This window comes from Geotrypetes seraphini, chromosome 9 (genome assembly GCF_902459505.1).
Source record: "Geotrypetes seraphini chromosome 9, aGeoSer1.1, whole genome shotgun sequence".
Classification (NCBI taxonomy): domain Eukaryota; kingdom Metazoa; phylum Chordata; class Amphibia; order Gymnophiona; family Dermophiidae; genus Geotrypetes; species Geotrypetes seraphini.
Window position 1 is genome coordinate 110,410,211 of NC_047092.1, and position 12,489 is coordinate 110,422,699.

The 12,489-nt window shown below is 41.8% G+C and overlaps 1 protein-coding gene across 10 annotated transcripts in view; it reads right to left on the minus strand.

Annotated features, from left to right (window-relative positions):
• The window catches only part of ATG4B (autophagy related 4B cysteine peptidase), a 669,563-nt gene that overhangs the window by 404,749 nt on the left and 252,325 nt on the right, over positions 1-12,489 (minus strand). The gene's annotated exons all lie outside the window — the stretch shown is intronic.

Here is a 12,489-nt window from a genome sequence, read left to right on the forward strand (position 1 = left end):
CGAAAAATTGCAAGCAATGGAATCAGAGGCGATGTACTCACGTGGATTAAAAACTGGTTGGTGGACAGGAAACAGAGAGTGGGGATAAATGGACGATACTCAGACCGATATTCAGACTGGAAAAGCGTCACGAGTGGAGTGCCGCAGGGCTCGGTGCTCGGGCCTATGCTTTTCAACATATTTATAAACGACCTAGAAATTGGCGCGATGAGCGAGGTGATTAAATTTGCAGACGATACAAAGTTATTCAGAGAAGTGAGAACACAGAAGGATTGCGAAGACCTACAACGAGACAAACATACTCGAGGAATGGGCTGCAAAATGCAAATGAGGTTCAATGTGGATAAGTGCAAGGTGATGCATGTCAGTAACAAAAAAACATATGCACGAATACAGGATGTCCTGTGCTATACTTGGAGAGAGCCCCCAGGAAAGAGACTTGAGAGTACTTGTAGACAAGTCAATGAAACTGTCCGCGCAATGTGTGTTGGCGGCGAAAAGGGCAAACAGAATTCTAGGAATGATTAATAAGGGGATCACGAACAGATCGGAGAAGGTTACCATGCCGTTGTGAAGACACAGAAGTATTGCGAAGACCTGCAATGTGACATAAACACGATCGAGAAATGGGCCGCGACATGGCAAATGAGGTTTAACGTGGATAAGTGTAAGGTGATGCATGCTGGTAAAAAAATCTTATACACGAATACAGGAGGTCCGGTGCAGTATTCAGAGAGACCCCTCAGGAAAGAGACTTGGGAGTACTGGTCAACAAGTCAATGAAGCCATCCGTGCAATGTGCAGCGGTGGCGAGAAGGGCAAACAGAATGCTAGGAATGATTAAGAAGGGGATCACAAACAGATCAGAGAAGGTTATCATGCCGTTGTACCAGGCCATGGTATGCCCCCACCTGGAATACTGCATCCAGCACTGGTCGCCATACATGAAGGACACAGTACTACTTGAAGGGATCCAGAGAAGAGCGACTAAAATGGTTAAGTGGCTGGAGGAGTTGCCGTACAGTGGAAGATTAGAGAAACTGGGCCTCTTCTCCCTTGAAAAGAGGAGACTGAGAGGGGACATGATCAAAACATTCAAGATACTGAAGGGAATTGACTTAGTAGAGAAAGAGAGATTGTTCACCCTCTCCGAGGTGAAGAGAACCAGAGGGCACTCACTAAAGTTAAAAGGGAATAGATTCCGTACAAACGTAAGGAAGTTCTTCTTCACCCAGAGAGTGGTAGAAATCTGGAACATTCTTCCAGAGGCTGTTATCGGGGAAAGCACCCTTCAGGGATTCAAGAAAAAGTTGGATAAGTTCCTGCTGGAACAGAACATACGTAGGTATTGCTAGTCTCAAATAGGGCACTGGTCTTTGACCTAAGGGCTGCCGTGTGAGCGGACTGCTGGGCACGATGGTCCACTGGTGTGACCCAGCAGCGGCAAATCTTATGTTCTTATGACAAGTCCAGAACAACTCCTGACTTGGGCCCAGATTCACTAAGATATCCTTTATTTTTCTTCGTTTAAATTTGGAGTCATTCTGGAAAAGATCCTCATCGGAGACAACGCCGTTCGGTTGGCAGTCACGGCAAATAGTAAGACAAACGCTCATATTTTGGAAGAAATTTGGAATAAGTGCATACACAAGTTTTGGAGAGGTAGCTCATATTTAACATCCCCCGAGGAAGACCCATTTGGGGTTGAAACACCCACATAAAGTAAAGGCATCGTGAGTCTCTACTACACGTCAACATTGATGGTGGCAGGATCCACTAAGATAAGTGTTGCCTTTCATACAGAGTGTGCCTCCCCAAAATTTTCTGTCATATGATTTACACCAATGATTAAAAGTTTAGCCATTAAAAATAAAGATAAAATAGAAGTGGTAGGTGGTGTTGACTCAAATGATTATAAAGATATACAAGACGGAGACTTGAAATGATATATATATATCATAAGAGGTTCTGAGGATTGACGTCTGTATAGTTATGATGTGCTTGCCATTGGTTTAATTATTCAAGGGGGAAATAAGAGGAATATCGATAAAAATAAGGAGTAGAATTTAGTTCTAGGAAATAACTGACAGCCTACTAGTTGTGATGACAATTAATATGTGACTGAGAATTCATTATAAAAAGTTTTCATTAATCATCACAATGGCCCATTTTTTGCTATAAAAGGTAACACAGTTGCCAACAGGTCTAAAGCAGTCAAGTTTTACAATAGTAAAACCCGATGCAAAATAACCAGCAATTGTTAGTGAATCAATTGCTTGGCTATTTTGCATGGTGTTTTACTCATTTGCATGGTTGGATTGGATCGGAAAGGAGATTCATCGGACAGCAGTTTAGTGAATTGGGTCAGGGAACACGAACGATCGCAAAACCAGTAAAACTGGTTTTGCGACTATCGTTACAGGATCGGTAAGTTTATTGAATCTGGCCCTTGGTTCCATTTAAAAGTCAAAGGGAAACAGCTTCCAAGGTGAGAAAAGCTCAACAAAAGCTTAGCCCCTGGCTCATGGACAAATTTGGCTGCCCACCCTGACCCAAAATTGCCCCAGAACATGAACCCTGGCAAGACAGAGGATTCAAAAATGAGGATAAAGCTTTTAGCAGGCAGAAAGCAAAATCCTATAAAGCTGTACTAAGAAAACAGCAATAGTTCCCTGTAATCAGATCAGGCAGAGATTTGTAGACTAGCCAGATGGGGAGCCAGGGAGAGCCATGGCAAATAACGGTCCCATGTAAGTTTAGACGGGGCTCACACAAACAAAAGGAGGGAACTCACACACAAAAGGGGGAGACACATGCAGAAGCAGAGGCACAGGCAAGAGCAGATACAGAGCAGGAGCAGGCAGAGGATGAGGACCTGCTATGGAGAAAACCCCAGCCTGGACAAAGCAATGAGATAGAAATGATAGAGGTTGATGAACCTTCACAGCTATCCTAGGCAGAACTCTCAAGCCAAGAGAAGTTCATGGAAATCCCAAGGGAGCTGACTCCACAAGGTGGGCTGTTTGAAGCTATGGAAGCGAGTTAATTTGAAGAATGCTATTGTTTGTATTTACCATTGCCAAAAGACTGCATTAATACAGAAGTAACATTCAAAGCTTCAAGGTGGTGACTAGGACAGAAGTTTGTAACCATTATTTCTTCAGCCTGAAGATAAAAAGGACTATTTTTCTGAGTTTTGTTTTTTGTGAAAAAGGACAGAGTTGGTTTAAGCTACTTGCACAAGTTTGAGAAAGAGCCACAAGGTTGGGCTAATAAGGAGTCTGTTTTGGATGTGGATTTTTGAATCATAAGTTTTTCTTGGGTGGTTTTTTTGTTTGTTTGCTGTGATCTCAAGCTATATTGAAGCCTGTTTTTGTGTGCTGTGTTTCTCATTTTGTTTTGCCTTTTTCTGACATCGCCTGACCTTGTTGAAGTACTGCTTACCAATGGTGGTTTATGGAATAAAAATACTACTTAAAGCCAAGCTAACAGTCTCCGTACCATGAATGCTATGGACTGGGTTTGATCTGTGCAAGTGGTATGGCTACTGTTTAGGGCCAGCACCCACTGTAGGGCTATCCCCAATTGGGAAGCGCACCAAGTTCCTAATTGTGCTGCCTGTTGGGGTTACCGCTACAAGGTTTTCAGACCCTGGGAAGACAATACCTGTCTCTAGAACAGCAGCACCTGGTATGAGAGAACCTAGTAGAGCAACACACAAGTGTCTTAAGTAATTTGGTGAGTGGGCTAGTGAACCATAGAGAGGAGGACCCAGACTCATAAACAACTCTAACCACTACTTTTATGGTGGAAAGTATGATGCCACCAAAACCCTACTATAATGCCATATAGGTGCCACCTGCAGCCATAAGGGCTATTGAGGTGGTAGACAGATGGGTAAAGTAGGTTTTGGGGGAGTTTTTAAGTGGGCTCACCATAAATTTTAAAGGGGATATGGTGAGATGTACATTTGCTACTCTTTATGTGAAGTTCACAGCAGTGCACTCTAAAGTGCCCCATTTCTCTGTTAGCATGTCTGTGTGGCCAATGCTGGCTTCCCTACATGTCCAAATGGTCTGGATTTTGAGGTTATGCTATTTCCATGCATGGAGGGGTTGAAATTAGGAGCCTGCATAAACATAAACAAAACTATATTTAAGGTAGTCACTAAGGTAAAGATACTTGGGGTCATTTTGGACCAAAAACTGAGCTATCACGATCAAATAAGTTCATTTGTGAGAACCTGTTTTTATAGGTTAAGGTTGATCAGATCATTATCTGCATTTTTTGGTGAATCATCGCTGAATATCTTAATACACTCTTTAGTCATATCAAAAATTGACTACTGTAATGCTTTGTACAAGGGATTAACCTTAAAAGAAATACGTAGATTGCAAATTCTTCAAAATACTGCAATAAAAATAATCACTAAAAGAAAAAAATTTGATCATGTAACCCCCCCTTTTAAAGGAAAAGCACTGGTTACCTGTAAATCACAGAATTACATATAAAATAGCATTACTCACACATAAAACACTAATGAACAAAGCTCCTGCTTTTTAGAAAGATTTCTAATCCCTTACACTACCACACAAGCTTTAAGATCTGAAGAAAAATCTTTCCTTTTAGTCCCTTCACTAAAATTCATTTATTCAAGGAGGGACACGATCTTTTCTGTTACAGCTCCTCAAATTTGGAACTCGCTCCCGATTAATATAAGACAAGAAAAATTTCTTAGTAAGTTTAAAAGTCTTCTAAAAAGCTGGCTTTTTAAGGACGCCTTTAACTGAGTCATTCAAATTTTATTAAATTAGGATACTTTATAGTGGACTAATAGTGCTGGTAAGCGAAAATTAAGTGGGTAACCTTTCCCAACCTCTTGTTTCATTACCTATCCCTTTTTTTATTTGTTTATAAATTGTATTTAATCCTTTAATTTTCCCCCCCTTTTTATCATGTATTGTCATGCTAATTTACCAACTTTCTGAGATAGGCATTGATTCCACAGTCTTAGACTGGTTCTCAAAATTTTTACGATCCCGCTCTTACACTCTTAACATGAATGGAACCATTTCTTCTCCTTGGAGACTGTTATGTGGTGTTCCCAGGGATCACCCCTGTCCTCTATTCTTTTCAACATTTATATGTCTTCTTTGAAATTCTTCCATCTATCTCCTTTGAAACTCTATTTACATATGCAGATGACATCCTTGTCCTTCTCGAGATAGATTCGAACCTCACTAACCTCACCAAAAATATAACAGCTTGCATAACGAAACTCCAATCCTGGACCCTCTCTGTACAAATGAAGCTGAATGAGTCCAAAACAAAACTACTCTGGCTTGGCCAAAATTAGATCAGTTACCCATGCTCATTCCACTACCTTCTGGTCCCACACTGCAGATCAAATTCTCAAGCAAAGTTTTGGGCATCATTATTGACTCTACACTTTCCTTTAATGATCATCTCAACCCTCTGGTAAAAAAATGTTTTTTTAGTCTTCACATGTTGAGGAAAGTGAGATCCTGCTTCCGCCAACAACATTTTGCTGTCCTTATACAATCAATCATTCTTTCCAGACTGGACTATTATAATTCCATCTATCTAAGTCTAACCAAGAAAAATCTTAAAAGACTTCAGCGGATCCAGAACACTGCTGCTAGGTTGATCTTTGCAAAAAGCAAATTCGATCATGTTTCCCCGCTTCTGTGAAAACTTCATTGGCTTCCGGTGATTTCTAGGATTCACTTTAAATGTACATGCCTAATTTTCAAGATCCTACATGGCATTCTTCCTCCCCTAATCCCACTATCCTGGAATTCTTCGAGACCTGACGCTACCTGATCCGCCCACACACTCAAACTATCTTTCCCCTCGTTACAAGGTGTCATGTATGCAGGTAAATTAGGGAAATCCCTTTTCTTCAAATTCACTGAGCTTTGGAATAACCTCCCTGCCCCACTGCGGAACCTAGGCTCATTCCAATTATTCTGAAAGTATCTGAAAACCTGGCTTTTCTCCAAAACGTAAAGCTATCTATTTAAAATGTAAAGCTAGCCATCCTTTTCATAATCTCTAATTTCTTATTATGTCCTTCCCTCATTTATTGAATTACTAAACTAAACCTTAGGTTTGTATACCGCATCATCTCCACATTCGTAGAGCTCGGCACGGTTTACAGGAGATGGGATAGAAAGGAACTACAATGAAAGGTAGAGGTTTACAGGAGATGGGATAAAAAGGAACTACAGTGAAGGGTTAGAGGACCAAGTATGAAGAGTTTTTTTGAGGGCTTAGAATGCCAGAGATGGAAAAAGTATCAGATTTTTGAGAATAGCCAGGTCTTCAGATGTTTGTGGAAAAGTTGGAGGGAACTCAGGTTCCGAAGACGGGAGGAAAGGTTGTTCCAGAGCTCGGTGTAAACCATGTTAAGCTCTATCTTTATGGAGATGATGCAGTATACAAATTTAAGGTTTAGTTTAGTTTATTGTTTCGTTAAAATTGTACTTATTGTCTGGTTCAATTAATGTGACTTTTTCTTTTTACCCCGATTTTATAGCTACGTGTAAATCGCATTGGATTTGGATTTTGCGATCAAATCAAATTTATAAATAAACTTGAAACTTGAAAACTTTAAATTTGATGTTTTTGTGGTTGAAAATGGTGAAAAAAAGTTAGGCATTCTAAGGTTGAACATTCTGATGGCCAAGGCATCCAAATAGGTCATTTTAAAAAAACAAATCTGGATGTCTAGCAGTTTTGAAGATGGACATTTCCTCACCCCAACTTTTGGATATCTTGTAGGAATCGAAAATGACCCTTCACATCTTTCCCATATTTAGCAGGAATATGGTGGAATTCTCTTCCAATACAATTACAAACTACTGCTTCTTATGAGAGTTTTGGTAAAGATCTAAAGACCTATTTGTTTGCAAGATATTTTACTTTTTCTACATGAAAACCAAAAAAACTCTGTGGAGTGACAATGTTCCTAAATGGACTTTATTTGAAAGTGTCAAAGTTCCAAAGGTACACTGAAATCATCCACATAAAATAATTTCATTCACATAAAAATGAATCATCCACATAAAAGCCTTAAAGGACCTAGTCCGCTAGGGATACAGGACCCAACATGGTCAGTATTTTGACAAAAAGTCTTCTTCAGGGGTCCCTGGGGTCCTATAAAGGTGAATACGTGGAAAACAATTGTGTGGTGAGCCGGAAGTGTAAAATTGTAATTCTTGGTTATGGCCATTTTTCTTTTTATTTGGAAATTGCTTTGAACTCTTATTGGGGCATATTAGCGATTCATAAATATTTATGTAATGTAATGTAATCTTCCATAGTTACTGATGTTCTCATTTACATTATCCCCTAAATGAAATTATAAAATCTAATAATTTTAAGTATTGTCCAATTGTGCAGAGGTGGCATCACATAGGATTTAATAATATTTCTCCTCTAAACCTAACATAAATCAAAGTTGCTTGCCTGTAACGTGCTTCCAAGGCTAGCCGGATCTAAATCCTCACAAGTGCCATGACATTATTTAACATGAGGATGAAGTGTACCTCACATTCAACGGATCACTTCCCTGAAAAACTATTGAAACACTGGCAGTGGGTCCATGCTTTTGTTTACAGACAAGTGCACCTTGTTGAATTTGAATTTATATGAAAAATAGACCTGCAAATTGTGAAGAACAATTTTGAGAATGGGAAAAAGTTTAAAATGAATTACAATTCTGGACCAATGATGAGTTTTTGACTAGTAGAATATGCTGAATGCTATCTGAAAGACCAGCATGACATTGTTTGATGCAGCCCAGGACAGAGGAGTGTAAACAAAGCTTTAGAGCAGGGATGTCCAACCTGTGGCCCCGTGGAGTATTTTGTGCAGCCCCGGTCGAAGGCAATGCAGTGTTTTCCTCTGCTGCCCCCGGGTGTTTACCGTCTTGCCGGCTCCCTCCTCTGTCTTGCTGCAGCATTTGTGCGGCCCCAGAAACATTTTTTCCAGCCAATGCGGCCCAGGGAAGCCAAAAGGTTGGACACCCCTGCTTTAGAGTTTTCTAGAGCAGCACAGTGCACATGCATATGACTTCCTGAACCAGTATTGTAACAAAGGGCTACCTAAGCTCATATAAAGCAAACAGTAGGAGAAGCTAATTCCATAGGGAAGAAGGCAAGTTTTCTGAGAACTGATCTTCAACAACAGCAGCATAAAACCTGGTACCGGGAAACAACTTTGTTTTCTCCAAAGACAGACAGAAAATCTCACTTGTTATGACAATGATATCCTAACAAGGAAAAATGCTTGAGTATTTGAATAAATTACTGTAAACCATTCTGAGCTCCCTTGGGAGAACAGTATAGAAAATTGAATAAATAAATAAAATAGAAAATGTTAAAGAAAAACAAAAACACCTGTGGCTTGATTCCAGAGAAAGATAAATTTTAAAAATGCTCATCACTTCACTTAGGTATCAGAAATCTAGTACAATTCTGAAAACTGAACGCTCCGAATACCAAAATTTGAATCTATGGTGCAGTGGTTACAGCTACAGCCTCAGCACTCTGAGGATGTCGGTTCAAATTCCATGCTGCTCTTCATGACCCTGGGCAAGACACTTAATCCCCATTGCCGCTGGTACATTAGATTGAGAGCCCACCAGGACAGATAGGGAAAAATGCTTAAGTACCTGAATGTAAACCACTTAGACTATAATAAATAGTATATAAATACTAAAAGTAAATAAATAAATTTTATATTTGAAGGCATTGCTCCAGTCCCATAGTTTGGAACATGTTTATGTTTAAATTTGCTTGAAGTTCTGAAGTGATTGAAGTGTTTGTTTGCCTTATTTTTAATAAAAAAAAATCTGGTGGCAATTTTGTGGTCTTATGGTCTTTTTCTGACAACATTACCATTCCAAAATCCAAAAAGTTCCAAAAACAAAATATGCCTGATCTCATTGATTTCAGTTAAAGCAGTGGTTCCCAACCCTGTCCTGGAGGACCACCAGGCCAATTGGGTTTTCAGGCTAGCCCTAATGAATATGCATGAGAGAAATTTGCATATAATGGAAGTGACAGGCATGCAAATCTACTTCATGCATATTCATTAGGGCTATCCTGAATACCCGATTGCCTGGTGGCCCTCCAGGACAGGGTTGGGAACCACTGAGTTAAAGAATCTTGTACCTGTACTAGGATTTAATTTTTCCCATTTGTTAGGCATTTAACTTAAGGCACTTAGTAAAGCTAATCACCTAAGTTTAGATGCTTAGCCCTAGTCATTTTTTTAAAGTCATGGATACAGATGTCTAAGTGAAGCATCTAGAGTCTTTGAAAACTGAACCCTAAGACTTGAGAGACCACTGAGCTCTTCTCAAACAGAGATGTACAAAGGGATAACAAACTTCTGATGCCTTATGATGGTGGTTAACGGTACCATCTCTAAAACATCGGTGGTGACCAGTGGAGTACCGCAGGGCTCAGTCTTGGGCACGCTCCTTTTCAATATATTCATAGGGGACCTGACTCAGGGGCTTCAAGGTAAAACAACATTATTTGCTGATGACGCCAAACTATGTAATATAGTAAGCAATTGCAATTTGACCGATAGTATGACGCAGGAACTGCTTTTGTTGGAACATTGGTCCTCGACCTGGCAGCTGGGCTTCAATGCTAAGAAATGTAAGGTCATGCACCTCGGCAACAGAAATCCGTGCAGAACATACACCTTGAATGGCGAGGCCTTAGCTAGGTCTTCAACAGAACGAGATTTAGGAGTGATCATTAGTGCAGACATGAAAACTGCCAATCAAGTGGAGAAGGCTTCATCTAAGACAAGACAGATGTTGGGTTGTATCCGTATAACTTTCGTCAGCCAGAAGCCTGAAGTCATAATGCCATTGTACAGAACCATGGTGAGTCCTCATCTGGAATACTGTGTGCAATTCTGGAGGCCACATTACCATAAAGATGTGCTGAGAGTCTAGTCGGTTCAACGGATGGCCACCAGGATGGTCCTCAGGGCTCAAGGATCTCTCGTACAAAGAGAGGCTGAATAGATTGCGGCTCTGCTCTCTCGAAGAACGTAGGGAGAGGGGAGACATGATTGAGACGTTTAAATATATCACCGGACGTATCGAAGTGGAAGATGATATTTTCTGTCTTAAAGGACCCACGACCACAAGAGGACATCCGCTCAAAATCAGGGGCGGGAAATTTCATGGCGACACCAGAAAATATTTCTTCACCGAAAGAGTGGTCGATCATTGGAACGAGCTTCCAGTACAGGTAATCGAGGCCAACAACGTGCCAGATTTTAAGAGTAAATGGGATGCCCATGTGGGATCCCTAAGAGGGTAGAGTTAAGGAGTTGGGTCGTTAGGAGTGGGATCTCTAGGAAAGCAAATCTAGGTGGGTGGGTCAGTTGGGTGGGCAGACTTGATGGGCTATGGCCCTTTTCTGCCGTCATTTTCTATGTTTCTATGTTATGTTTCTAATCCTTAAAGTTTTCCAGACTGATACCCTGCCTAATATAAGCACTTGGCTAGCCAATCATTCAAGTGTGGGAAATAAAAAAATCACCAGTCTGCATTTAGAAGCACTTATATAAAGATTCCTTGTATAATGTATTTAGTCTCAGGTGAAGGGTAGCAAGTGAACTAAAGACACTGGTTTCCTACAGCTAATCTGAAATATCCTAGTCAAGAGGAAGGCTTTCTATATAGAAACATAGAAACATGATCTAATATAATCTATGTGTGTGTTGCGCATACCTATGTAGGCTAAAGGTGACGTCAAGAGAGGAGAGGGTTAGGAGAAGAGGGGGAGAGGGGAGGAAGAGCGGGAGGGGGAAGGCAGGAGGTGGAGGTAGGAGAGGGGAGAGAATGGAGAGAGGTGAGAGAGAGGAGATTATGTGTCTAAAAGATGGGTTTTCAGTTTCTTCCAGAATATGGTGTGGCTAGGTTCAGTTTGCTTCTGTGAGGCCATACAAGGTTTTTACTCCTAGAAAGGTAAGCATGGAGTGGAAAACATTTTTGTGGATGGAAGATTTAGTAGTATCCTGTTGAGGGTTCTGCGAGAACTGGACCATGTCTTTGAGAAGAGCTGAAAAGCCGCTGAGTTTCCATGGCGTATGTGGTGAATGATGCATGACATTTGGAATGATATTCGTGATGGGATGGGTAGCCAGTGTGGTTGTTTGGTGAAAGCTGTGACCAAGTTGTATTGTCTCAGGTTGAAAATTAGTCTGACAGAAGTGTTTTGGATGAGTTTCATTTTATGGACCAGAGCAGTGTTGATTCCCATGTATGTGGAGTTGCAATAGTCTAGTTGAAGTAGAATCTTCAGTTATACTATTAAGGCAAAGTGGTGTTGGTGAAAGTACGGTCTGATTAGCCTCAGTTGTCTCAGGGTGAAGAGGATTTCTTCCAGAGATTGGATATTTGAGGTTCTATGGTAAGTATGGAGTCTAGAATGCAGCCTAGGATTTTGGAGGATTCATCTACAGAAAGGGTCTGTTGGCCCATGTGGAAGTATAGAACCTTGGTTTTAGTTATGTTTAATTTTAGTTTGTTGATTGTTGCCCAGTTTTGGATCTTTTCGATATTGAGTGTGACTTTGTTGGCGATGTCCAATTGATTGTTGTTTGTAGGAATAAGGAGAAAAATGTCATCTGTGCAGTGGCGTACCAAGGGGGGGGGGTGGTCCACCCTGGTGCAGAACTTAGGGGGGGTGCACAGCCGGCTCGGTCCCTTATCGCGCTCCCTCCCTCCTTACTGCCGCCCTTCTTACTTAAGGTGACTGACCCGTTGTCCTGACCCACCGCTTCGGGACGCCAAAAATGTCCCTTTTTCAGGGACAGCATCCCGAAGCTGTGCGAGGGGACAAGGGATTGGCGATCACTTCCCCTGCCACGCTAAAGCCTACCTTTCTCCTTCCCTCCCTACAGCACCGAAATGGTCAGGGGGTGGGCCATCAGGTCCGGAATCACCCTCCCTATTCTTAGAGCCGGCATTAGGGGATGGCAAGGGGGCCCCGCGATCCAGGCAGCTCTCTTAGCTGCCATCAGCCCTGCCTTTGGCTGCACCGGTAAAGCAAAACTGGATCGGTAAAAAGCAAAGAGAGACGCCGCGGGACTTTTCCACTTGCCTGCATCTCTCGAAGTTCTGCCGCTCTCAATCCCGCCCCTCAAAAACAGGAAGTCACTTCAGAGGGGGCGGGATCGAGAGCGGCAGAACTTCGAGCAAAATAGGCAAGTGGAAAAGTCCCGCAGTGTCTCTCTTTGCTTTTACTGTCCAGTTTTGCTTTACCGGCGCAGCCGTAGGCAGGGCTGATGGCAGCTAAGAGAGCTGCCTGGATCGCGGGGGCCCCCTTGCCATCCCCTAATGCTGGCCCTGAGAATAGGGAGGGTGATTCTGGACCTGGCGGCCCCCCACTGACCATTTCGGCGCTGTAGGGAGGGGAAGGAGGGAGGCAG